This window comes from Lissotriton vulgaris, chromosome 9 (genome assembly GCF_964263255.1).
Source record: "Lissotriton vulgaris chromosome 9, aLisVul1.2, whole genome shotgun sequence".
In the NCBI taxonomy this organism is placed as follows: Eukaryota; Metazoa; Chordata; class Amphibia; order Caudata; family Salamandridae; genus Lissotriton; species Lissotriton vulgaris.
In genome coordinates this window covers 736,081,285-736,104,675 of record NC_141697.1, presented here as the reverse complement: position 1 = coordinate 736,104,675, position 23,391 = coordinate 736,081,285, and the positions used below count along the sequence as shown (strand labels likewise).

The 23,391-nt window shown below is 46.5% G+C and overlaps 1 protein-coding gene across 2 annotated transcripts in view; it reads right to left on the bottom strand.

Moving 5' to 3' along the window:
- The window catches only part of DHX34 (DExH-box helicase 34), a 418,314-nt gene extending 399,540 nt beyond the window's left edge, over nt 1-18,774 (bottom strand). For both annotated transcript variants that reach the window (XM_086938485.1, XM_086938486.1), the window contains exon 1: nt 18,696-18,774. The gene's annotated coding sequence lies outside the window, so the exon portion shown is untranslated. The remainder of the gene's footprint in view (nt 1-18,695) is intronic.
- Nucleotides 18,775-23,391: the final 4,617 nt, after the last annotated feature.

Here is a 23,391-nt window from a genome sequence, read left to right as displayed (position 1 = left end):
TCCCCGTCCTCCAGCTCCAACTTGTCAATGACACCCCCAGCGGGGTCCCACTCCAGCTTGCAGACCAAGACTCCAACTGGTAGGCCTAGGGTGTACTTTCTAAGCTTGGCCTGGAGGGGTCACTCCATTGTAGCATGTGGCTGCTCCTCCGGGCCTGTAATTCTAACCAGAAGCACCACAATCACCACTAGGGTCCCGCCGAACATGCCAGCTCTCACTCCATCGATCCCCGCGTGCAGCCAAGTCAACGCGTGGCAGCGTTTTCGGTAACCGTCCAGCAGGGGAGCCAGCCCTGGTTCTCTTTCTGGGGTTCTGCCTCTCACCAGGCGACAGGGCCCCCACTCAGGGGGACGCTCCTCAGACTGCAGCCTAGTGTCCACCTTTATCGGTGCTAAAGCCAGTCCACCTCTCCTGTCTCTCCCAGTGTCCCACTCCTCACCTCCAAACACCAGTGAGACTGCTGCTCCTCAGGCTGCCCTCCGTGTATCTATCTGGGGACCTACACCAGGGTCCCTGGGGAGCCTGCTTACATCTACGCAGCCTCCTTTCCGCTTGAGGCTGGAGTGGGCCGTTCAAGCTGCAGCGCCGCTCACAGGCTGGGTGTTTGCCCACCTCTCAGTCTTCATTATTGTTGAGGCAGCTACAAGCAAAAGGCCACCTCAGGAGGGTCCTTGGTGGCAGTATCTCCGTGAGTGTGTGTCCTGGCGGTCCTGCCTGCGCCGGGTGTCCCCGGAACACCGGCGTGGGCAGGGAGGGCTGATTACTGCTGCTAATACGCTTCATCTGGCGGGGCTCCCCAAGACAGCTGCTACGCTGTCCCCACCCTGGCCACGCCCTTCAAAAAGTCCTCTCTTTACCGTCCCCAGAGCAATAGGCAAATTGAAAGAGCTAATCAGCTCTTAAAAGGGACTATATGACTCAAACAAGTCATGCTGACTTTAAGACAGAACTAATAACGAGGTTATGGTCTTACTGCATACCCCACACAACTTCTTGTGAAAGACCATATTTGAGTTGCTCCTGAAAATATTGGCCATCACCAGACAGAAACCTTACTGGTCATTGGTCTGGAAATAGTGGAAACATGACACCCAGGAAAGGGACGAGGCAAAGCTGTGTGAAACCGGTTTTGGAAAGACAACATAGAATGTGCCAGAACTATGTCAAAAATGTCATCAAGAAGCGGACTATGCATGAGAGAACAGCTAGCAATGGTTACGTGTGCTGATAAGAAACATAGTGAGTATTTTGCCTCCTTCTGACCAGGCTATTGACCCTGGCCGCAGGGAGGCCTCATCACCGTGACCTTTTCTGCCACCTCCCAGGCCCTGTGGGCTCCCTTGACATGGGTGGCTTCTACTACCTCTATGTGCTGCCTCGCTCCGATGCTTAATCTGGTATATACATACTTCTACAATGCTTCTAAAGTCGCCAAAATTCCCCTTCACAGCCAAGCTTTTGCATGAACTCCACTGGCTGGCTGTGAAAAAATAATGAATTTTTAAAAATTACGTTACATGCACAAACTCCGATCTAAAACAGGTCTGCAATATCTTAAAGATCTGGTATAACCTTACAAACTACATCGCTGACCTAGGGTCTGGCAAGTCCAATCTTTCTTCAGTTCCTAGATTAAGACTGTCACGCCACGGTGGCCGTGCATTCTCCTACCAAGGTCACAAACCATGGAATGCTATGCCACTGTCACTGAGATCCTTTCAGTCCCTTTCAATTTTTAGAAACAACTGAAAACCTGGTTGTTTGAATAAATTATCCTATCACTCTTTAAGAAAGTAATATGTGAAGGCCTAGCACTGGGAAACCCATTTCGGGTATATGTGCACTGTACAAAACATCAATAATAAAAACAATCCAAAGTGCAAAGACCCTTGGATCCTTTGAGAAAAGGTGTGGAAGCACTGTGTGTTTGTGGCTGGCACAGAGTGGCTTACATTGTCTGTCATTCCAAGGGTCTCTGCTGTTAGCATCATCGGAAAAGGAGACCATAGGCAGCCCAAAATGCAATTTTGTAAAAAGCTGCCACTGCCCGGTAAGGGTCACCAACTAGTCAACTCTGAAACTTGAGATGCAGATAGTACTGCTATGCTATGTGAGATGAAAGAGATCTTAGGGTCCACTGAAGGACAAATAGATACCTTCAACCATAAAATGGAGCGCTTCCAGGAAAGTATTAATAAGCAAGATACCAGATTTACACGGGCAGAAGCAAGATTAGAGTACATCGAGGTCTATCAGCAGCAATCTTATTCCACCCTTACTAAACTTGCGCATTAACGCAAGGCGTTCAAGGCAAAAAAATGAAGATTTGGATGGGTCCCATCATAACATCAGAATTATAGGAATCTTCTAGGATCGTCATAACAGAGCTTTCTGTTCAAAGCTTATTGGACTCCGTTTTTGGTTAAACTGCATTCTCTTAAGGCATTTATAGTGGAGCTGGTCGATCACTCCCTGGCTTACAGGCCACGGCTAGGGCAAAATCCCAGACCAATCATGGCAAGACTCCTGAACTATATGGAAAGGGACCAAATCCTGCATTTAATTAAAGCCAATTCTGATCCACAATACGATGGCTTCTCTATCTCCTATCCAGATTTTACCCCTATGCTGCAGGAGGCTAGGAAATCATTCTAAGAAGATAAGAACATTCTTAGAGCATAAGCTGTCAAATATTCCATGCTTTTCCCTGGCAAGATTTCATCTGAAATATAAAGGTAGAACACAATTTTCACCCAGCCGACTTAGGCTCTGGAATTTGTAGAGCTTCATCTAAAACATCACAATGAACCTGGTTCAGGCAATGGCAGCCCTGCCTCATCCAGAAGTGGCCGCCTGCCTAGCATCTCAACTCTTAGTGACAATGACAGTGAGTCATTCACTTGCTACAGACAGCTGCATATAACATGCAAGGCAGAACTTTGTATCCTTGCAGGCTTTTACTGAGTTGGTTCAGTTCGGTAGTAACAAATACCATAAAGACACTTTTTAAGAGTATCCTAAGGCCAATTATATTATTTTCAGAATCTCCCAGTGTGAAATTTTACCAGGCCTGCAAACACCGGACACAGCGATCTCGGGCCCAGAGACACTGGACCCAGACATGAAAGAGAAGCGAATGGGGCTGTGTTCCGCTTAGGCAGGGTATGCCAGAGGCCTTGTTTCTCTGAGTACAATTCAGAGCACAGATCACCTCCCTGTAACTGGGAGGATCTATCTTCATGCTGTCACGTGCCATCATAGGAAAACCTCCTTCAGACTGACTATCAGTTCCATTGTTGAAACTGTATACCTTCGTAAAGATCTAAACCCAATCTTGTAGAGAAACAATGACATCAACATGTGTGTTATGGTCATTTTTAGGTGTTGCCTGCGATGCAGCGCATGCGCGGCTCGCTTTGGCGAGATCTACTGTCGTTGGTTTTCTGTCTGGTTTCTTCGGAAGTGGGGTTGGTGACCGCCTTGTCTCCCTTAGGCCCCGCACTCTCGCCTAGTGTTGCAGCGCATGCACGATGCGTCTCTTCACGTTGTGTCCTTGCCTCACGCACGAGCCCCCCTTCTCTGAAAGGCTTGCTGTCTCTTCCTCTAGCTTGCCCGCTTTTACTTTCACAAAGGCAGCACGTTGCACTTTAACATTAACAGCCGCGTGCCTCGTTTCTGGAGTTGCTCTACGGAGGCCTTTTAGCGCAGTCAGATGAGTGCAGAAGGCTCAATTCTTGTTATATGGCACAAATAGCACGGAGCTACCGGCCATTTGTGTAGCAGCGCATTCAAGGGTGATGTTTCAAATAGTTGAGGTTTCCGTGACACGTGGTGGTTCTTACTGTCATCTGCGCAGTGCTCTGCACAGCCGTGTAGGGCAAAATGAGGCCCTTACCCCCTGAAGAATGTGGCGAGGAGCCACTGAGTCTCCCATAACTGACAGATATTCATTGATCTTGGGCTGAAAGCCCCTCCCCTGGAGAGTCCCCACCCTTCCTCTGCTGCAGAGGCTTGAGGTAGGCTCTGGCTGTGCAGTGCGCACCTATGTGCAGTGCACACTGTTTAGCGATGTGCTGTGACTTGATTTTCCTCCAGAGAGTGCCTTGTGGTGCAGTTCTGGGGGTGAATCCGGTATTTAGTGAATAAGTGCAGTACTGAGTTATGTAGCGCTACTCTATTTGAAGTGGTCTGCAGCGCTGTGCTGTTTTCTAACTATAAGGGGAGTGTAGTGTAATACGGTCAGAGACTGGTGTTTTATTTTGTGAGTGTGCCAGTACAGTTGTGTGTGTGTGTATGTATGTGTCTGTGTGGGGGGTGGTTTTAGTAGGGGGTCGGGGAGAAGAGAGATGATTGTATAGGTGTACTAGTGTTGCGAGTGCTGTTCATTACTTAAGTCAAGGGGAAAAGCCATATATATCTAATGTGTCATCACTGAGCAACGAACAAAGCCTTCTGTGTGCGTTTAGATACATCAATCCCGGGCAGGGTCAAATCACAGTAGTGGCGGCTCTGCCTTTCATCCTCCCAAAATGAATAAAATGGTGGTAACCTAGATTATTCACAACCCTTTGATAACAAGCAACGTATCGCCAGACATCTATGTGTTGTATTTCACCAATTCTAACCAGGATGGTGACGGGCTACGTCACCTTCACATGATGCCAGAGCTCTGACGTGAAGTGCTAACCTGCTTGTGAACTGGAGTGAGGCACGGTGGTGTCAGATTCTGCAGCCTGCTGTGTGACATATGGTTTGTGAGTAATGCCTCCACAGACGTGCTTCCCCACTAGTTTAGTTTTTTTTTGTGGGTGGGGTGCGTCAGGGATGTTTTGTGTGGCTCAAAGCATGCAGCCTGGGGCAGTCCACAGCCAGATTGCGGTGACCCGGCAGAGGCCCACGCGCGGCTCTAACTGATGGAGTTGCAGCGTTGTGTTGGTGAATCATGAGGTTCATTGGAAGAACCCTGTTCAGACCCCAGTGCTGGAACAGCAGTGTGCTGCAGACCAGGACTGATGTGGTTTGGCAGAGCTGGGAATGGGTCCCTGCGGAAGAACAGTAGATTTGCAGATGATTTTATTTTTTGAAAGTTTTATATACAGGTGAACAAGGGTGTGCGGGAGATATTTTTCCTTGTGGTTAAGTCGCTGCTTCTCTCTACACACTTCCAAGCCCTGATGTGATGGCTCTTTAGAGACCCCGAGAACGTCACCCTGCAGGTTGTGCGTATACTAAGCCCTGCATGCTTTCCATCTGGGCATCTTGAGCTCATATGCCGTGCCAGGCTTAAACTTGTGCCCAGTGTTGCACATAAATAATGTGCTACTTTCTGCTTGCTGCCCTGCATATACTGTGGGTTAGGTAACAATTTGGTGCGAACCCTGAGGTCGGTGCTGGGCAGACAGCCTACATTAGGTCTCCAATTCGTGCTGTGGATGCACACGGTTGGCCAGCTCTATAATCACCATGGAGGACATATATTCAGAGATGCACTTGCACTCGGCGCCGCTCTACATTTAAGAGCTGCTTCCGTCCCAGTTCCTTTTTCAATCTACTCTCATACTTCCCCCACCTTCCCAGTTTTGCTCGGACTTCCGCCACTCATTCTCTCACCCTCTTCTCTCTGGTTCTCTACCTGCACCACTCATTCTTCCACCCACTCCAGCTTCACCAGTTCACTTTCTCACCACTAACTTTACCCCTCTGTTCCTTACCTCGCTCTCCCCTATCGTTCCTTCTCATGCACATTCCTCAGTGACTTACTCCTGCACAGACAACAGGGACAACAATTCGCCCATAAAAAATATAAACAAGGGTTTGGGGTTTTTTGTACTGTTCTGTTTCTTCTTGCTTAATAGTATATGTAAGGTTCCTTTACATTGGCATAGACCCATTCTAGCACTTCTGGGGGAATGGCGGTTCCTAATCAGGAGCTTTATTACTTGGCTGCGCAGCTGCAATGGGTTGCATATTGGCTAAGCGGAAGGAACCTAAGTGACACTGCCTCGGATGTTACGGTTATGACGCCGGCACAGATACACGCCATGTTTCATCCCTTGGCTAGAGTCCGTTGTCCTGTCCAACTGCACCTCGCGGTGGCGAGGAAGTGCTTCGTGAGAAGCCTTAAACTCACGAATTCGGTCAAGCCCTATGCCCCCAACCTACCCCTATTGGGGACACCCCGAGAGGGGGGCGTGCTCACAGAGGCTGCGCTGGGTAGTTGGGCAGCTGTAGACCTGGAGAGACTGGGCGACTTGTATGCGGAAGGCACCTTGCTTACTTTTGCGTCATTAGCGGCTAATACGGGGCTACCAGCTGGACAGTTCCTGACACACACGGCTCTTGTTCGCATGCGTTCCTGGGGTGACCTATCGGAGTAACTGCCAGCACATCTATTGATTCAGTATCTCCACGTGATGGGCAATGGTTCACACATTGTACACTGGCTTGCCCAGGCATTACACACACATACGCAATTCTCGTCACAACGCCTTCGAGACAAATGGGTAGTGGACAGGGGCCGGGACTGGACCGACAGGGAGTGGGCACGGGTACTGGCGGGGGCAACTAACATTCCACAAAACTCCCGTTTTAAAATTATACAGTACTATATAGTGCACCGCACGTACCTATCTCCAGACAAAATTAACCGCTACTTTGGCCTCAACACCTCGGCGTGTCCAAGATGTGCACTTGTGGATGCGCACCTGCTACATGTCCTCTGGGAGTGCCCTGCTCTGCATGATTATTGGACCTCAGTGACTGCCACTTTGACGGCAGCGACGGGAGGTAGCCTGCCACGCACGTGGGAGGCTTGTTTGTTGGGGCTTTTTAAACGAACGAAACTGCTGAAAGTCCGGACGCGGTTCTGGGACCTGGGGCTGATAACGGCAAAGAGACTCATCACCAAGCGATGGAAAAATAGCGCATCCCCCCGGGCGATCCACTGGCGCGCCTCCTTTGACAACTGGGCGAGTGCGGAGAGTGTAGCGTTGCATAGGGAGGAGACGGCGAACCTGCGTATGTACCCCATTGCGCAGGAATGGGATAACGCCTTGACGGCTTACCATCTAGCGTGCCTTCAGCAGAACATCGTCTAGATCCCTGTCGAGTGCTGAGTGCCCTGTTGCCTACTTTCCCCCCCACTCCCCTCCCCCACCCTTGCTCTCGCCCTCTTCTTTCCCTCCCTGTTTCCCCCCCTCCCTCCCCGTTGCCCCCGTCGCGCATCTGACTGACCATGCTGAGCGGCCCCCTCTGCTGCCCTGGCGCCGCATGTGCTCGACCCCCTACCTGCCTATTCGCTAGCACGCGTCGCGCATACACACACTGTAAGTCACCAGCTAGTCTTTTTATTTTTTGTATAGTTTAGGTTGTTAGTGTTCAAGATCTCGTATTAGTGGACGGGGCAGATTGTACATCGCAATGTTACCATACTTGAGCAGACTCACTATGGGAATACACCGGGGAAATTGTCCCGCACTGGGCGCCTTATTGCCCACCTGCAAAGTAATAGTTGGCCGCGCCAGTGTCTTACCACACCTATTATCCTTTCTTTTTCCTTTTTTTTCTGTTCGTGTCATTTGTGCCATGGCTGTAACCCCTATTCCTGTATGAAAGCCCGTAGTAGTTGGCTTCTCAACTTGCTCTTTCTTGCTGAGTACATTTCCATAGGTGTCCGCCTATAGTGCACTGAAGCATGCCCACTGCACTACCACATAGTCGCCTCGGCTGGGGTTGCACTAATGGTTTATGACTGTACCTACGGATAATATGGTGCCACTTGGCGGGATATGGGCTTGTGGCCATCTGATGTACTGTTTGATATTCAGCGCCCTTGTCACTGTTTGTTTTCTTACAGAATTAAAATTGAAAATACCTAGACCTGTGATTTCCCGGACTGGTTACTTGGTTGCTTCTGCACATGTTACCCTGTGTTGCGCCGCTGGACCCCAGGGTTGTCGACTACAAGGCTGTGTCCTGATGCGCACAACACTGCATAATGATCACTGATGTTGCGGCCGGCCTCAGAGGTTGTAGGCCTTGTGCTGTGTTCATTCACTTCAATGTGCAATAAAGGTCTTAAAAAAAAAAAAAAATAGACCCATTCTAGCACTGACGAACTTAGCTCTTCCGTATCGGGTCAAGGATTTAGCAATGTTAAATGGCATGATGGCTAAACCTGCATCAGTGTTTTCTGTAAATGTTTTTCAAAAATTTCAATAAAGAGATTTAAACCTTAAAAAATATAAACAGTTAACCTCCACTGCTCGCTCTCACTTTCACTCTGGCCATTACCCCCATTTCCCAGTTTCCCTCTGCTCCACTTTTATTCCCTGGTTCTCTCCCACTTCCACCGTCGCCTGCATATTTTCAACATTCCCTCATTCTCGCACCTGTGTCTCTGCCTTCTACTTCTACATATTTCTTAACTGTTTCTCTGTCTCCCAGTTCCATTGTCCACTCTTCATCCTCGTCCTCCTTCGGTCACCCTCCCATGTCCACGTCCTGCAGGGTCTCTCCATCATCTCCCACCTTTCTCTTACCTTCACCTCTCCCACTCCCACTCCCTCCCCCTCCAGCTCCACCAGTCTCCTTACAGATTCCACCTTTCTTCTATTTTTTGCCCCACTTTCTGCAATCAGCATAATTTCTATTTCTCACCGCTTCACCATCACCCTTCCCTTTTCCCTCTCATCTCTAGCGCTTATTCCCTCACCACTACGTGCTCCATCCTCCTCCTCTTCCCTATACAATCAGCATAATTTCACTCAATGCTACACACTTCCACACCATACAATTCAACTCTTCACATTTCCATTCCACACCACATAATTCAACAGCAAACCACATCATTCAACTCGACAACACAATACACAACACACCACATACATTCAATCCATAACATAGAATTCCACACCCTGCCACAAAAAACAACAGCACACCACATAATTAAAATCCTCTACATATCACTCCCGAACACAAAATACCATTCCAAATAATTACACTCCATAATGTACAATGCCACTCCACATAATTCCAGTGCACTCAATACCACATCTTTACTATCCACAAAAAACCCACTGCACACCATACCACATAATTTCACTACACTAATCCACACCATACCACACAATTCGACCTCATAGAATTCCACAACTAACAATACCAATTCAACCCACACAATTCCACTCCACACCACCTACATCCACTACACTCCAAACCAAAGCACATGGATAAAAAATATTATCATTTACAACGCCAATAGCTCTAACTCACAAATGTGAGACCTATTGCATTGCAATTGCTTGTTAAGAAAGGGGTCATTTACAGTCTTCCAAAACAAATAGGAATCCTAATTTAAGCTATCTGCATATAATTTTGCCCAAGCTTCAACTCTGATATCTTTTTTCCTCCGAGCAATGGCCTGTTTATACTTGTATCAGCACAATCCATCTAACTACAGGTCACGAGGAACATGTTTTAAAGCATGCATACATTTTCTATACGACATAGAACAATTTCTGTCAAACAACTTATGAAGACTAGTTTCCACCTCCCTGCTATGAGTGGTGATGAAATCAGGGTTGTCTGGCAGAATTCCTAAAATGCATTTATAATGATATTAGGATTAAGACCATTGTTTAAACAAGCTAATACCTGACCCTCATTGATTTTTTTAACAGTTCCTCTAAAATATGGTGAAACTTTATCATGGACCAACTATGTGTGATCCCCTTATTTGGATTATATGTGAATGGAATATTAGGGGCAAATACCTGGTGTTGTTTGACCTTGCCTGTATCAATAAACGACCTTACGGGATAGTGGTTACTTAAGCAGTTTTGTAGAATTGCAAAATCAATGGTCTTTGGCCTATAAGACTGGGAGCGTGTGATAAAGTCAATAAGGCTGCCTTTGCCTCTTCCTGGGAAGAAAATATGTTCTGTATCAAAGTGGCTACTAAGCTCAAGCGATAGATACTGAGACATCTTATTCAGAATTGGATTAAATATATCCCTTCAAGGTGTGTGCTCAAAATTAAAGGGGTCCTCCATATCCCACCCTGTCTGACCACCGAATCTGATTCTGGACATAGTCCACCATTAAAGTCACCCCCCTCACATTATAAAATACTCTGACCTAAGTTACAGCGGCTAAGTGTTTGTTCTAACGAGACTGCAATATACACTTGGCTCGTAATGAAATTATGATGATAGAAATTTACAATAACAAGAACCAACTTTGGTTCAAAATGTAGAATTATATTTTGAAATTGGATCGTTTTTAATAACCCCTTTGCAAAAGTTTGTTGAAATATGGGTTGAGGCCGCCTTTATAGTGGCCACATCTGGAGCTTTCCGTCAGAGTTTGCATTGAAAGAAAGCCATCAATGTGGACTATGTCTCCACTCCAGCTTTCCTGCAAACACACCACATTGAAACAGATGATTATGTTGTGCCAATCATTGCTATTGACCTTATTAAGAAGACCTGCCACATTCCAAAATATACATTTGAAAGAAAAACCGTGCACCAAGATGAGCATGACATCCCACAATCATTCAAGAGGGACAGGGTGCATATCTATTAGAGAAATCCATCTCACATGGAGTTTGCTGACCTCCTCTAGGATGGGATGGACGCCTTGGTACCTGCCACTGGTTTAATTGTGGAGCATGATCAAGAGGTGTGGGTCTATAGAAAAAACCCAAAGGGAGGGCAAAGATAGAGGTTCATGGGCTGCTGGTGTCAGGGCGTCTAACTGAAGCAAGGATTCCTCATGCCACAAATAGGCTGTTAAAATGTATAACTACGCAGTCTTCTTCAAATGATTTCTCATCTTTGCCTAACCAGGCAACCAGTCGTAACATGTTGATCCATCCACCACACTATGCCTCAGCAAAGAGTTTAAATCCAGCCAACGTAATACTTTGTTCTTTAGTTGGTTAAAAATATCCAAAGTACCTGGCTTAAGTGGAGGTACGTTGCTCAGCACAACAACATAGGGATTAGCATCGGGAGGTATATTGAGAATGGTAGTGTTAGTCCAGGGGGGCGGGGTCACACGACCAGTAGTAGTGTTAATATGATCACCTACAGACGCGTCTCACGACAAATCAATTGGATGGACAAACACTCCTCTGGGCTGTCTTGCTGCCACTGAGGCCAAAAAAGTTAATCCCCTATTATAAGTCTGTAACCAGGTGCCCAGTGCACAAGGGAACAACAAGGAAACTAACTGGTGGAGTCATAATGACAAGGATCCCCTTACTCCTTCCCCACAGAACGAACAGAGTTCCTGGCGCTCATTCACGGTAGGAAATCAGAACGGCCCCTTTAACTGGTCGTATGACGCGGACAAAGGTCCCTCCCACCGTGACGTGTGCTTCGCAGCATTGGATAAGAACCAGGATATCCCTGAAAGAGAGTGTGACATCACCGGAGGAGGAGAGCGGAGGACGGAAGAGTACGCAAACGTGAACCGGCGAGTGTGTGAACCCGAGGACGCCGAGCTAGGAAGAGAAGCAGACGTGCCCCAAGGAGAAGTAGACGCGCTACAAGGCGAAGCAGACGAGCCAGGAGGCCAACGGGACCGCGCTGCGCCGTGCCACACTCCCGAGGGAGGAGTGTGGCTCAGACAGGTACGGGACAAGTTCGCAAGTTGGGTGGGACGTCGGATTGTATTCCTGCGTTAATTAAACACCTTGCTCCCTAGTGTTCCCCCACCTTCCTGGACCCTATAATACCCCCCCCCCCCTCTCACAGCAGCGGTAAAGCATTTCACTAGAGGTGTCCCTCACTTCCCCAGTTTCCCTTGGGTAAAAAGTTACGAGGACGGAAAAGTCATTAGTCCCTTTCTTTTGTTTGTTTCCTTTCCGGACATCACGAGAGCCGCCCCACCCGAGAAGCCCCAACCCCGGGCAAGACGGACTTCTGTACAGCTCCTGTCCCAATAGGCACCACGGATCCAGCCGAATTCGCCAAGGAAAGACTGACACTCAGACAAAAGAAACTGTATATGAAAATAAAACCCGCTTTGCCTAAACCTCGTGCCCAGCCCATTACTGACTCCCCGTTACAATGTCCAACAGAACAAACCTTCTCTTTTAGCAACATGTGTATACTGGGGTTATGTTTAGAGTGGGGGCTGCGTGCTGCTAATGGACGCACGCCCTCCGATAAATTAGGCCAACCGACCTTTAACAATGGGGTCTGTAAAAGTCGTATTGACTATTTTCTTATTAAACTTGAGCTCTGGTCCCAGGTTATCGATATGGAGGTTGTGGTACGCCCAGAGAGCGACCATAACCCCCTCTCGTTGAGCCTTAAGCTTTTTGGCGTTGGAGATGGGCCTTCTATTACCACCTGCTCAACGTCAGAGGTTCTACTGTGTAATGACAGAAAAAGAGTAAAGTGGTCTAGGGTAGTTGCAGACCCCTCCATAATTAAAGGCTTAGAGGAAGAAGTGGCAAAGACCCTGGCCGCTATGGTAGTCGCATCATCCTCCCAGGAGACCATTCCCCAGATTAGTGATCTTCACGATCAGTGCTTTGCGGAACTAAAAACTTTACTAACAACCCCTTTAAAAGTAAGGAAGGATAAAGTTCGGACCAAATGGTACAAGAAAAGCTGTAGGGTAGCTCATAGTAGACTGATCCTAGCGATCAAATCTAGAGATATTGCAGTTATCAGAACGGCCCGACTATCCTATAAAAAAACGCTATGGGCCGCGAAGAAGGAGTGGGAGGACCGCCATTGGTCAGAGCTCCTTTCGACATGCCTAACATCAAACCAAATTAAGTTTTGGGAAATTGTTAAGTGGGGTATGAACCAAGATTCTAGAACCCCCGCGAATCATGTCTCAGCGGAAGACTGGATGGCTTTCTACTCATCGCAGTTTAGAGCTCCGGATGTGAATCAGGATCTCCATCAAGAGATGGACGTAGTTTTGCCCCCTAATCCTGATTGTTCACTTGTTTTTAATATCTCTGATACAAAGTACGCTTTGGGTACAGTCCACTCAGGTAGAGCGCCAGGGATGGATGCAATACCCTCTGATCTTTTTAAAATGAATTTAGACATTTGGGTTCCTTACATAACCATGCTTGTGAATGCAATCGCTGCAGGGGCAAGGATTCCGAATTCCTGGAAAGGGGCGGAGATTTTACCAGTATATAAAAAAGGAGACCGCTCAGCCCCGGGGAATTATCGCCCCATAAGCCTGATAGATTCTATCCAAAAAATAGCTGCCAGGATGGTACTTGTGAGAATCCAGGGGTGGATGGAGCAAGAAAATATTCTGTCCCCTATGCAAGCTGGGTTTAGAGCAGGCACCAGTACCCTAGATCAGGTCTTTAGACTTAATATGTTGTTTTGGAAGGTAGTCAAGCTGGGTGGAGGCGCCATCTATGCCGCCTTTGTGGACCTCAAATCGGCCTTCGATTTAGTACCCAGAGAGAAATTGTGGAAATCCCTTAGACTCATGGGTTTACCACCTGAACTTCTTGATCTAGTGATTAGACTTCACGATGAAAATTTTGCCAAAGTGAGATGGGGAAAACAAGGTCAGGTGACTGACAGCTTCCCAGTTACACGCGGTGTGCGACAGGGATGCGTGTTGGCACCCACCTTATTCCTTTTGTTTATCAATCAGGTTGTAAAATTCTTTTCTGATACCCCGACCGATGCACCATCTCTGGGTGGGTTTAAATACCCGATGTTGATTTTTGCGGATGACACCCTGCTTCTCTCAAAAACTCGTAGAGGGTTGCAATTAGCCCTCGGCAGGTTTTCTGAGTTTTGCAGGGTTAATGATCTGCAGATCAACGCTGCCAGGATGGTACTTGTGAGAATCCAGGGGTGGATGGAGCAAGAAAATATTCTGTCCCCTATGCAAGCTGGGTTTAGAGCAGGCACCAGTACCCTAGATCAGGTCTTTAGACTTAATATGTTGTTTTGGAAGGTAGTCAAGCTGGGTGGAGGCGCCATCTATGCCGCCTTTGTGGACCTCAAATCGGCCTTCGATTTAGTACCCAGAGAGAAATTGTGGAAATCCCTTAGACTCATGGGTTTACCACCTGAACTTCTTGATCTAGTGATTAGACTTCACGATGAAAATTTTGCCAAAGTGAGATGGGGAAAACAAGGTCAGGTGACTGACAGCTTCCCAGTTACACGCGGTGTGCGACAGGGATGCGTGTTGGCACCCACCTTATTCCTTTTGTTTATCAATCAGGTTGTAAAATTATTTTCTGATACCCCGACCGATGCACCATCTCTGGGTGGGTTTAAATACCCGATGTTGATTTTTGCGGATGACACCCTGCTTCTCTCAAAAACTCGTAGAGGGTTGCAATTAGCCCTCGGCAGGTTTTCTGAGTTTTGCAGGGTTAATGATCTGCAGATCAACACTGACAAAACAAAATTCATGGTATTTAGTAATAAAAGTCCCATTAAAAACCTCTATTACTTTGAATGGTACCCTGATTGAACAAGTGGATTCAATGACGTATTTGGGTGTGACCCTGGACTACCGATTTAGCTGGATACCCCAGATTGAGGCCCTTTATCTAAAGTGTGTTCGCCTCTCGGGCTGCTTATTACAGGAGCAAAAAAAGTCACTGACCAAACGTATTGCCCCGGTGATAAAAATGTATGAAGCTAAAATTAATACTGCCATATTATATGGCGCTGATGTGTGGGGGTATAAAGATCTGTCTCTCCTCGTTAAGGCACAAAACAAATTTTTGCGTAATTTGGTGGGTCTACCACAATCTACACCCACCAAACCATTGTTGCTAGATTTGGGTTGCAAACCCTTCAATGACATGGCTCGGTTCCGCATGGTGGCCCTATGGCGACGGCTCTGGACTACTCCAGAACTTAGCCTATTCACCAAGGAATTGGATGAAGTTAGGTCATTGTGGGGGGCTTCCCAAATCCCCTGGTTAAGGGAAGTAAAATCTGTACTGGAAGAGATGGGTCTTAACCATCTTTGGTCCAACCCGGGGGTTTCCCTTTTTCCCTCCAAACAGGACTTTAAGGATTTATACTGGGCCTCAATAAAACATCTAGCTGTGGCCCAGTCGGATGCTTCTAATCTAACTGGGCATTTTTTGGTTCATAAACTGTCCCCTGCTCTAGAATCCTACTGGGATGTGATCACTAAAACCCTCGACCGGAAACTATACCATCAGTTCCGTGTCGGATCACTCCCAGTTAATTCCTTTTCTGGCAAATGGCTTGGGAACACAAACCATACTTGTCCTTGGTGCCCTAATCACCCGGAAAGCTTGGGTCACTTTTTCTTTGCATGCCCAGCGTACCGTGTTCCGCGGCTGAAATGGCTTAAACCCATATGTAACAATCTTGAAATCAAAGGGTTCTTAGAAGCCATAAGGATATTTCGCTTAAACACATCTGAGATGGTGGTGGTTGGTGTGGCCAAGTATCTAGGCTGGGCCTGGATTATTCGAACTAGAAACCCTATTGTCTTTTAAATGTTTATCCTTTTATACTATTTACGCAGTGGACTGTTATTATAATTTGAAGTCTTTATTAATCTGTCTATCGAATTGGTTGTTTAATATCTTTTTAAACTGAGGTATACTTTTAAGATAATGATTGATGCAATGGTTTTATAAAATAATGGTGTTTCGCTATGTATTGTCTTTTATGAATTGATATTCGAAATAAAGACTTTTGAACTGTATACTGGGTAAGGTTGAATCAATGTTATCCTTAGCACTTAGTGACTTTACGTCCCTTTCAACTTGGCCAGGTCTCAGGCTAACAATATTAGGGGAGAGGATAGGAGCAGAGCTATGTTGCGAAGGCTGGTTCTGTTTATTAAGCTTCAGTTCAATTGCGATTAAAGGCACGCAAATTGGTTCGTCTTTAGCATACAGAGCAGAAATTAAATTAACATAGAGAGAACCCAGTAATATTTCCATTGTGTCCTTTTCCCTAGAGATAGAATGGTCACACTAGGTTGTATGATTAACATTGACCCTTAGGTGTTTTGATTTGATGTTGAATTTTGGTCCCTTCCTCTTCCCAACCACACCATGGGCCTTATTCGAAACCATCAGCACAGCGGGCTCCTTCCTCTTCTTTCCCGCTCCACAAACCTTTTTTGATGCCATCCGAGCATCAGGCACAGAAGGTGTGGTAGACTTACAGCAGCTTAGGACCGAAGGGGCTTCAGAGGGGGGAGAAAAGGAAAACTGTCCCACCCGATCACCATTTGACATGGGCAAAATTGCTGGTCCAGACCTCAGTTCTAAGGAAACAGAAGGGCCAACACCAAGGGATCTAGAAGGTGGTGAGGTAAAATAGGAGAAGGATAAGCGGCGCTCAGCCGGTTCAATCTCCTTGTCAATGGCCTCTACAGCACGTTCAAAGAAAGCATCCATAGTGGCATTCGAGGGGGGCTTTAATGCGCCGACAAGTAACTTGCGTTTCCCCCTAATACAATCTATCTCGTAGACGAGATCCCACTCAAATGTGTGTGAAAAGCCTTGAGATCAGAGGTAATGGCTGAATGATGGGACTCTTTAGTTCAGAGCAGATAATTTACAACTAATCAGACATTCCTCAATAGTGCAACAGTTCAATAGTGCAACAGCTCGGCAAGAATACAATTTTAAAAAAATGCCCAGGGTCAATAAAATATGAAGACAGTTCTGAGGTGTTTTGTGGCTCAACTCGTAACAGTCACATTTACAGCAGAGTCGCCATCATAGAGAGTAAAGTGAACCTCCTACCAGCAGGCTGATGCAGACTGGAATGCTCCCAGTAAACTTTACACAACGTCAAATCCCGTGTGCAAAATCAAGAGAGGGGGCCCAGCATAGCCGCCTCCGGGCTCTGTAGGGCGTGACCTATGTGTATCCAGCAACGTTCAGTTTATAATACTGAATATATATCTCAGGTGTTTAATGCACTTAATGGTGAGCTCTATGTGTAGTCCGGACACAGGTATTAATCACAGAAAATTTGGGATTAATGCATTAATGTGCCTACTTACAGTGTTGCATGCAACCTGCAAATCACTGATTTATACTAGGTATGATAATTCAGGGGATTAAGTGGTTATTGAAGAAATCAATGTGCAACTTGCAAGGGGCAAGTTATTATAGTGGCAACGTGGCTCATGGAGCTTTACTCTACCTACAAACAACTGCATATACATACGAAGTAGGAATGTTTAAAAATTCTAAGGTTGTTAAAATGATTTCTGTTGGGTGGTATTAACACATATTATTAGAGTTTGTAAACTGGTTGCTTGGTTAAGCAAGCTGAACGCTTGTTCAAGAACCATGCTGTCATCTGCAAGTCACAATTTCTAAGACCCTCCTCTTTCGGAGGTGGAACCTGGTTTACTATTTCCTAATATCTGATGTAATGGTGTAACTTTGTCTCATAAGATGATAGTGACAAAGGTTACATACAGTGGGCAGAGAAGCAAGGGTGAGCTATGTTATACAAATTCTGATCTGTTTGTCTCGTGGCAATGGAGGACTTACTTGACACAGTGTGTCTTTGTTTTCCCGATGGGTCGCACTGCCAGGCCATGACAGACAGGTAAAAAGTACATGTATCTGCCCACTGTAGACTACTTCACCACACAAAACACCCATTGATGTGGGGCACAGACAACGCACAGACATGAACACTCAGACAGAGGTGTTAATCACAGAAAATTTGGGATTAATGCATTAATGTGCCTACTTACAGTGTTGCATGCAACCTGCAAATCACTGATTTATACTAGGTATGATAATTCAGGGGATTAAGTGGTTATTGAAGAAATCAATGTGCAACTTGCAAGGGGCAAGTTATTATAGTGGCAACGTGGCTCATGGAGCTTTACTCTACCTACAAACAACTGCATATACATACGAAGTAGGAATGTTTAAAAATTCTAAGGTTGTTAAAATGATTTCTGTTGGGTGGTATTAACACATATTATTAGAGTTTGTAAACTGGTTGCTTGGTTAAGCAAGCTGAACGCTTGTTCAAGAACCATGCTGTCATCTGCAAGTCACAATTTCTAAGACCCTCCTCTTTCGGAGGTGGAACCTGGTTTACTATTTCCTAATATCTGATGTAATGGTGTAACTTTGTCTCATAAGATGATAGTGACAAAGGTTACATACAGTGGGCAGAGAAGCAAGGGTGAGCTATGTTATACAAATTCTGATCTGTTTGTCTCGTGGCAATGGAGGACTTACTTGACACAGTGTGTCTTTGTTTTCCCGATGGGTCGCACTGCCAGGCCATGACAGACAGGTAAAAAGTACATGTATCTGCCCACTGTAGACTACTTCACCACACAAAACACCCATTGATGTGGGGCACAGACAACGCACAGACATGAACACTCAGACAGAGCTAGGCAGCAAAACACCGCTGAGATAGACCGCAGTCAACAACACTGGAGCCATACAGACACTAGAGACAAATCTCTGGTGCAGAAATTGCGGAGATTGGCGACTGTGTCTAAACACACCTATTGAGATGCAGAACTAAGAAGGATACACTGGTCAGGCTAACAGACCTTGAATTGAGGCAATGCTGAAACGAAATTCAAGTCTTGCAGAGTGAAGACATTTCTCAAACTGAGAAAATGCAGAAAGATATTAGAGACACTTGCATAGAAATATAACGAAAGCTCACCACCTGTTTGCTACTTACCATCACAGTAGGTAAAACAGCTGTCTGCTATTGGTCATTTTACGGACTACATTTTTTCGTAAATCAGTACTTCCGGGTCGCTAGGCAGCCACAATTTTGGCTTTACATATTTCAGTCCCAGTTTCGGGCGTGGTTTGCAATCCTAAAGTGTAAGGCGATTTGGGATTGGCTACTGTTTTACAGCCCTGGTTGTCCCTCAGCCAATCCTGTTAGCAGCACTGATTTCTAAGTGCTCATTGGCTTTAGAGTCCGCACGTGCCTCTACAAAGTGCTAAACAGTAGCTGCCTGATTTTCCGGTTATCGCTACTAAGGGTTCCTCTGAGATGGGAACAAGCGGGACTTTTCTCGTGGAAGATACCCTTAAATGCCAATAGACCCGATTCAGGCGGTATACTACCGATTTTTCAAGGCAAAAATGGGTTTATTTTAGCTGACTCCCACCTGAAGTTGCATTTTCTAGAATAGAAGTAAATGGGGAATTTTCACTCTCCCGATTTTTTGTTTTAAATCTCCCACGTCCCTGCCCTAAAATGTTGGCATGTATGGATACCGGTAGAATCGGTTACGGTCTTGGCCATAAAATTTGAGCACGGTAGTGACGATCGAGCGTAGCCAAGATAATGCCCTGCTGCTACCCGATTCCAGCACAGGAAATTGGCTCTTCTATGAAACGTCACTTGTTAAATGTATTCCCAGCGATGTAAAAATTAACTTGTTTATTCAAGGAACAAACGCGCCAGCAGCCATAGCAAGCTCCCAGCTTCAACTGCCAAGGAGGGGAACACTTTTCGTTCATACATTCGAGTTCTCTATTCTAGAATGGTGACGTAAAATGCAATACATCTCTCTTTAAGAACACTAATACAAAATGAGACTATATACTGAATGATACCTATAGGAAATAAAACAATAACTGCAAATGTATTAATTTCAAGCGTGAAAATAATACAATTAAAGCTACCAATTACTTAGTGCCCATTGGAAACAACACAGGACCACAAACCTACCCTCACGGTTAATCGCTCAACCTTGATGGTAACTTCCTTTGATGTGCACTCCTTCGCAGATCCACTTGTTTTGTCATTCAAACCTGCTTACCAGCCAAAGGTGCTCAGCATATTGTACATCACCAGAAGACTCTTTTCGCACTAAGCTCGAGCCCAGGCGCACTCCCCGCTTCTTCCTCTCAACTTCACCACATTCCTCACATTCTATCGCTTCCGATCTTCCAACACAACTGTAAACCTTCCAGTTCTACTCACCCACTTTGGTCCGGACCACTTTGATCATGGGTACTCGCAAAACATTTCCTTGGGGGCCTCAAAGTAGTATCTGTGGAATGCCCGAGGGTCGCACCAATGCCTGCAATGCGAGGGTGCAGGGGGACGCGAAGCAGATGTCTTGCTTGCTGCCTTGGTTGTTAATAAATCCATCCTTGTTAGAAATCGGATTCCTGGCTAGCTGAGACTTGTGCCAAAGCGAGGCAGAATCCACCACTCTAGTAAGGACTAGACACTCCTAAAATAACCCCTGCTCACCCTTTTGGTAGCCTGGCACGAGCTGTCAGGCTTATCTTAGAAGCAGTGTGTAAGAAGAAACTTTATTGCATGATTTTAAAAAAACCTTTGCAAGTTACAAAAGATAAAAGTTTACGCATTAATAGAAAATAGAACCAGTGTGTAAAGCATTTGCACATAACCAACAGTAATACAGTGTACGCACTACGAAAGGACACCACACCAGTTTAGAAAAATATCCAATTGTTTTATACTTAAGACAAGACAACTCCGCAATACTATACTTCAAAATTTTCACTTATCAAAATACGCTTTTAAAAATAGTTCCTTAATGTCGATAGCTCCGTCCGGGGCTATCACGGCGCCATGAGCAACAAATCCAAAAACTGTTCTGGCTCACGTGGGGTCGCAGACCAACTACGGTGTCGGGAAGACCCGCAAACAGGACCTTTCGGAGATGCAGGGCGATGGGGCCCTTGAAGACACTCGCGTTGCAGGTCGAGCTCCTTTCTGATGGGATCTGGAGCGCAGGTGCCAAAAGGCGTCTGATGCTGCCGTGTGAAGCGCAGCAGTGTGGTGTGCGGTGCCCCCAGGTCGCGGTGCGAGCAGCGACTCGGTGGCGGCGTCAGATGCTGTTGTCAGTGAGACCAGGGTTGCGGTGCATGATGGAGGCGGTGCTCGTCACAGTGCTACCAGGTCACGGTGCAGGCAGCGACGTTGTTGCTGAAGCGCTGTCGTCGGCTGATGAACTGGAGTCAATGGCGCTGTCGTCGGTAGGCCAAGGCTGCGGTGTGGCATGAGGGCGGTGCGTCGTGTAACTTACGAGCGGTGCCCCCGAACCATGGTGCAGGCAGCAGTGGCGATTTTGGCGGGACGTGGTGGCATCAGGAATGTCACGGTGTTGTAGTGTAGCGAGGCGGTGCAGAGTGTGGTGCCCACAGGTCTCGGTGCGAGCAGCGACTTGGTGATGGTGTCAGCAGGCGTCATCAGTGAGACCAGGGTCGTGGTGCGGCGTGTTGCGGTGCCCTCTGCGGTGCGAAAGCTTCGGCGAGAAGCAAGGCGGTGCGGTGCCCACAGGTTGCTCTGCGAGCAGCGGCTCGGTGATGGCGTCAGCTGGCGTCGTCGGTAATACCAGGGTCGCGTTGCGGCGGTGCCTTCAGGACACAGATTCAGCAGGGTCGTCGTGGATGTCGTCGAGGGGCGTTCTTCGGGTTGCAGCACAAAACACACAGTCCCCAGGGCTGCGGGTCGAAGAACCGGAAGTCTTTGCTGTTCCTGAGACTTTGTGAACAGGGGGCAAGCTCTACCTCAAGCCCTTGGAGAGTCTCACCAATTTCGTTGCAAAAAGTCCAGTCCAGGGCTTTCCCTGCCCAAAACAGAAGCATTCACTTCAGGAGAGCCCAGCAAAACACGCAGCAAAGCGGTCGGTCCTTTCAGCAGTTTCTCCTGCTCTTCTTCTGTGCAGTCTTCTTGATCCAGATGAGTTCTAAAGTTCAGGGGTCTGGGACCCAGCATTTGTATCTAAAAATCCTTTGATCTTTCAGGCAGAGGGTGTCTGTGTACGGCCAGAACCAGTTGGACCGTCTCTGGCGTAAATTCCTGGCAGGAGGTGGAGACGGCTTTGTCAGAGGCAGACCAGGCCCTTTGAGGTGCAAGGAGATCCCCTCTCTCTTCCCCCAACGTAACCCAGGTCTAATTAGCCCTTTCCTGACCTACCTAGACTATCTGGAGACACCCCGCTCCCCAGCCATCTGTTGTCCCAAAAACCAGACAGACAGTCCACATTCCAGCAGAGGCAAACGGGATGACCGAGCAAAATAATACCCACTTTCTAAAAGTGGCCTTTATGAACTCAGAATGAAAAGGGCACCATTGCTGAAGGCTGCGCCTTTAGACGCTGAGTTCTGGCAGACCAGACTTCATTCACTTATACCTTTTTCGGGCCACGTACGTGGGTGGCACAATCCGTGCTGCAGGCCCACGAGCAGCGGTGGACTCACAAGCCCTGGCACCCACAGTGCCCGTTACTGGGGGCTGGCAAGTAAGTTGCACATTCAATCATAACACAATTTACCACAGGAGCACCAGCGCTTTACCACTGATCTGCAGTGCGAAAAGCGTGCAGAAACGTTATACCAGCAAAAACAGAGTCAAAACCGGGAGGGCAGAAAGTAAATAAATCAGGGGAAACATGCCAAAAGATGCCAAGTCTAACAATCCTCAACTCGAACTCCATACTCCACAAATAGTTCCTAAAATGTTGCACACCCCACCAGCATGCCAACATATCTTTCTCTATGGTGGAATAATAATTTCTGCATCTGTTAAAGTTCTAGAAGAAAAAGCTACTACTCTTTCATGCCTTTTGTTTGACTGCATTAACACCACCCAAACCATGCATGCTGGTATCCTTGGTCACAATGGCATGCTCACTTACATCAAATGTTACAGATAAAAGTGGTCCTAGACATTAATTCTGAATATGATTATTGGTACTTTTTAACAAAACATAATTCAATTTTCATTCCACATGCGATTTAATCCTACAATGAAAAAACTTTTTTAAAGACAAAAGAGAAAAGCAATAGCCCAAAAACAGTTAGGTGTCTAACAAACCACACAATAAGTTTCGAAATGTCTTAAAAGTAGAGATGGGACTCCACTATTTATTCTTCATAAAAAATCCTCATCATTGTTCAATATACAAATATACAATTTAAAGAAGCAGAAGGGGTTATCATCAAGTAACGTGCACAGGATAGAGTGAAAGTTAAGTGCACATTTTTTTTGTTCTTGTGGGTCTAAGGTTAAATAATCCTTAGAAAGATTTACAGAGCCTGCCCTGAAAGTCTCATTTGCAAAAAATGTTATTCTTTCTTGCTGGATTACAGTGGGAAAATCATCCGAGTTCCTTTTAGAGCCCAAACCCAAAGGCAATACTAGCAATGAGAGAATGACCTGTGTCACTACCTTTAACACCAGGAGTAGTGACATCAAAAAAGTCATTAATGGTCACTGGCATCTAATGGCAGATGAGATTGGTATCCCTGAACCACCAATGCATGCGTTCAGAAAAGGGAGAAGTGTGAGGGACTATGTAGTCCAATCATCACTTCCAAGTAAACCCAACAGCACTCAAACGACTCTTTGGAACACCGCACCAGTACTTGGACACTAT